General features: G+C 56.7%; 1 long non-coding RNA gene across 1 annotated transcript; it reads right to left on the reverse strand.

The window, feature by feature from the left end:
- Positions 1-3,603: 3,603 nt before the first annotated feature.
- On the reverse strand, positions 3,604-4,394 carry LOC311201390. The gene is made up of 3 exons (XR_014617860.1): positions 4,363-4,394; positions 3,849-3,932; positions 3,604-3,638 (listed from the first exon to the last, which is right to left on the reverse strand). It is a non-coding gene; the product is annotated as an uncharacterized lncRNA (long non-coding RNA).
- Between the last annotated feature and the right edge of the window lie 418 nt (positions 4,395-4,812).

Here is a 4,812-nt window from a genome sequence, read left to right on the forward strand (position 1 = left end):
TCTAGCCTAAACCTCCCCTGTCACAGCTTCATGCTGTTGCCTCAGGTTCTATCACTGGCCACCAAAGAGAGATCAGCACCTCCCCCTTCTCTCCCCCTCCTCAGGATGCCACAGACTGCAATGAGTTCTCCCCTCAGCCTCCTTTTCTCCAGGCTGGACAAACCAAGGGACTTCAGCCTCTCCCCATGAGACTTCCCCTCCGGACTCTTCACCATCCTCATTGTCTCCTCTGGACACTTTCCAATATTTTAATGTCCCACTTGTACTGTGGAGCCCAAAACTGCACCCAGCACTTAAGGTGAGGCTGCACCAGCACAGTGTAGAGCAGGACAATCCCCTCCCAGGACCAGCTGGCAATGCCATGCTTGATGCACCCCAGGACACGCTTGGCTCTCCTGGCTGTCTGGGCACACTGCTGGCTCGTGTTTAACTTGCTGTCTACCAAGACCCCCCAAATCCCTCCAGTGTCTGACCCCCCAGTCTGTATGTGCAGCCAGGGCTGCCCCTCCCCAGGTGCAGGATCTGGTGCTTCCCCTTGTTAATCTCCATGGTGTTGGTGACTGCCCAGCTCTCTGACCTGTCCAGGTCTCTGCAAGGCTTCTCCACCCTCAACAGAGTCAACAGCTCCTCCCAATTTGGTGTCACATGCAAATGTACTTAAGACACCCTCCAGTCCAGTTGTCTGGTCATTTATGGAAACATTAAAAAGAATCAGAGAATCACAAGGTTGGAAAAGACCTTTAAGATCATCAAGTCCAACTGTCCCTGTTCTGAGCTAAACCAGATCCCTAAGGACCTCACCTACCCCTTTTTTTGAACACATCCAGGGATGGTGACTCAAGCCCCTACCTGGGCAGCCTGTTCCAGGCCCTGACAACTCTTTCAGTAAGAAATATCTTCCTAACATCTCATTTGACCCTGCCCTGGCAGAACATGAGGCTGTTTCCCTTTATCCTATTACCTTTCACCTCACTGAAGAGACCATCTCCCACCTCTCTACACCCTCCTGTCAGGTAGTTGTAGGCAGTCATAAGGTCTCTCCTCAGCCTCCTCACATCTGATCTGACCCTGCCCTTGTGCAGCTTGAGGCCATTTCCTCCTGTCCCCTGGCTGATGAGACCATCGCCCACCTCTCTGCACCCTCCTGGCAGGGCAGGGGAGGGGTGAGAAGGTCTCCCCTCAGCCTCCTCTTCTCCAGGCTCAACACCCCCAGCTCCCTCAGCTGCTCCTCAGAGGATTTGCCCTCCAGCCCCTTCCCCAGCCTGGTTGCCCTTCTCTGGACTCGCTCCAGGACCTCAATGTCCTTCTGATGGTGAGGAGCCCAGAACTGGACTCAGCACTCAAGGTGCAGCCTCACCAATGCCCAGTACAGGGGCACAATCCCCTCCCCAGACCTCCTGGCCACACTGTTTCTGATACAAGCCAAGATGCCGTTGTCCTTCCTGGCCTCCTGGGTGTTGCAGAATGGCTTGAGAAGCCAGTCCATGAGCCTGTGGAGCAGCTGTCCAAGCAGTCGCCTGTGTAGCTCAGTCAGACCAGGCCCCACGCCGTGTTGGTGAGAACAGAAGGGTCAACAATCGGTCAGTGTGTTCTTGTGTCTCGTGCAGCAAGGCCACAAGATGTGGGAGCAGGAGGTGTGATAAGGATTCAGTGCTCCTGGGACTGAGAAAGAGACATGATTCCCAGGCTGCAAGATGGGTGGGGTATGTAAATGTCACCTTTAGCTAAGAGCCAATTAGAACACGACAAGTACCACACGTGGTGGGAACAGTATCAACGGAAGGGTGTGCTTGCAATGGAGGTGAAGTTGCTTTATCAATCACACTGATTGGCAGCATCTTCCCTCTCGTCGTGGCACCCATCCTTGGTAACAGTCTGGTAATAGTCTCTTCCCTTGAAAGAATTTTGGGGAAAATGTGAGAATTAGGGAATTTGGGGGGAAAATAGAGGATTTTGGGGGAAACGTGAGGATTTTTGGGGAGATATGAGGATTTGGGGGAATTCCTGGTTCCTTGGGCATGGAGAACATCCTGCAGTGACCAGAGGTGAAGCTGGATGAGTTCGGGCTGGGATTCTGGGAAGAATTTGGGTGACATTCCAATGGTTTTGGAGTTTCTGCTTGAACAAGACCTGGATCTTTGTGCCAGGATGCCAGGGAGATGCCAGGAGGTGGGGACATGGCAATGGGGTGGTGACCACCATCAGCACCACCACCACCATCTCTGGCACAGTAGTCGGTGGCCGTGTCATCGTCGTTGACTGATGATGCGTATCGGGCGTCCCAACCATCTCCAGCCCCTTCCCAGGGAATCCTTATTCCCTGGGATCTTTGATGGTTGGATCAAGAGTTGACCCAGTTGACCCAGCCCTTGGCCATTGGCCTCCGGCTTTGACTGTTTCCCTCCAAGATCAACCCCTTTCACCCCAACACTCAATGATCACCCCAACCCTCAACTGGTCACCTCAACCCTTTACTCCCTCAGTGTCAGGGCATTCTCTCTTTCCCTCCCCCTCCAGAGGATCCTTTGGGTTTCTTGACAGTGGCAGAGATGTTACTCTGTGTGGGACTCCACATCAGTGCCTTTGGCAGCAGAGAGGCAGCAGGAGCCCCAGTGAGAAGGGAAATTGGGCTCCCCATTCTGGTTCCCCCATGTCCAGGCAGCCCTGCAGCAGCCCTACTGCTGCCATCAGCTGAGCACATCAGCAGAGGGGGTGCTGCTCTGTGAGGGTGGGTTTAGAAAGGGCACAAATGCCAGACTGGGACAGGGGTAAGGGAGGAGGGGGAAACATGAGGAAACATCCCAGACACACCAGGGTCAGTGAGGAAGGAGGGGGAGGAGGAGTTAAGGAGAAAAATACCCCTTCCTACCCCAAAGGCTTTAATAGGAACAAGTGGGGAGGCAGAGAGTAACCACAGGAGAATAAACAGAGAGCAAACTCCGGGCTGTTTCTGCTGCCCCTGGGAGAAGGGAGATGGGTCCCTGGTGCTCAGGGCTCTCCCAGCTGCACAGACCTCTCCTCCCTCCTGGCTGCACCCAGCTGCATGGCCGGGATGGGCTGTGCTGGCCCAGGGCTCAGGGGCTGCTGTGCACTGAGCTCTGGTGTCACAGCCTTGGTGTCCTCAGGGGGATGTGCCAGAGACACCTCTTCAGCATCGTCATAGCCTGTGCTGTCCTGGGGAGGGGACCAGGCATCTCCCTCAGCTCCAGGGGCCTCAGCACGTCTCTGGGGGTGCAGGTGTGTCCCTGCAAGCAGCAAGGCAGCCCACTGAGTGATTGTCCCACGAGGTGCCCGTCCTGACCTGTACATCACCTTCCTCCCTTCTCCTCACCAGTGGAGAAATATTTACCTCCCCCTCCCACCAAGGGTCCCCCCCCAAGGAAAACACCCAGGGCAGGTTGGTCTATTGCCAGACTGTGGGCTCTCAATATGGCAGCAATTCATCTGGCACCCCAGGAACCCACAGCACTGTCTGTCCCTCTCACCTCCAGGTGCATCCCTGGGACCAGCTCCATCCTCTGGTGCCCTGGGCATTTCCCAGTCTCCTTGCCCAGACACTGGATCCTCCCCAGGCTCAGAAACCTCCCTGGCATCGTCATAGCCATCTGCTGGGTCATCTCTGGGCAGGACAGGCACGTCTGAAAGGAGAGGGAAGATGCTGACAGTGAGGAGACACGTCCTGCAGAGCAGAGGAAGGGAGGATGGGCAGGGACATGGGCCTCAGACACTGGATTTGGCAGCACCAGAGGATTCCCCTGCCCATATCCTTCCCTGCTGCTCACGGTGACACTTGTGTCCATCACCAGTGTGCAGGGAGGAGAGATCCACCCCTTCCTGCCTCCCATTACCTGGTGCTGATCCTGGACCATCCTCCTCCTCAATGTCCTCATAGTGGGTCTGCATCTTGTTCAGGGACCCCTCTGAGTAGGAGCCTGGAGAGAGTGATGGAAGTTTTATGGAGTGTGTTCTGCTGACCCAGCTGGTGCTCAGTGCTGCTGGGGACAGGGGACCCACCGAGCCAGGGCTGCATTGGATGAGGGGTCAGGAGTTTCCTTGTTCTCCTGGGAATACCCCAACTCACAGGGGCTCCCAGAGCTGCCCCATGACAGCCCCTTCCCTCACCCCTCAGCTGACAATGGGATGTAGGGACACACAGAGAGGGGCTGTCCACTGTCTGGGACAGGATGAGCTGGTGAGGATGAAGCTCTTCTCCAACAACAAGACCTGGCTGCTCTCCCCACAGAACCCACAGCCCCAGTGCTGCATGGACCTTGGGCCAGGGGGCTGCAGGGGGTCAGTCTTAGGTGGGCGCCAGGGGAAAGAGCCTTAGAGATATGGCCCCCATGGGGGACCCACACCCACCTGAGAAGCTGAACCTCGTCTGGTTCTCCCACGCTGGGCTGTACCCGATCTCCTCGTACAGGGCCTCAGGGAAGGGCTCCCAGGCTCGCTCAGAGGCTGCAGACAGAGGCAGGGCTGGCTCAGGGATGTGGCTCAGGGATGGGCAGAGTAGGGATGGATCCTGATCTGCTCCCCCTGCCCTGTTCCCCTGGCTCAGCCCAGGGCTGTCCCCACAGCACAGCCCCACTGGCAATGTCCCCATGGAGATGGTCATGGGCAGCGACACCCTCATCATCCCTCAGAGACCCCCCTTGTGCCCCTCTGGACCCTGGATCCTGTTCCTGGTGCTGAGCTTGGAGCAGCTCCTGCCTTTCCTCTCCCCTGGAGCTGTCCACTCTCTGCCCAGTGCATCCATTACACAGCCCCTGCCCTGCTGGGGGGAGGTCAGGGTTGGATGGAGGAACAGCCAGG

The sequence above is a fragment of the Gallinula chloropus genome (assembly GCF_964237585.1).
Source record: "Gallinula chloropus genome assembly, chromosome: 27".
Lineage (NCBI taxonomy): Eukaryota > Metazoa > Chordata > Aves > Gruiformes > Rallidae > Gallinula > Gallinula chloropus.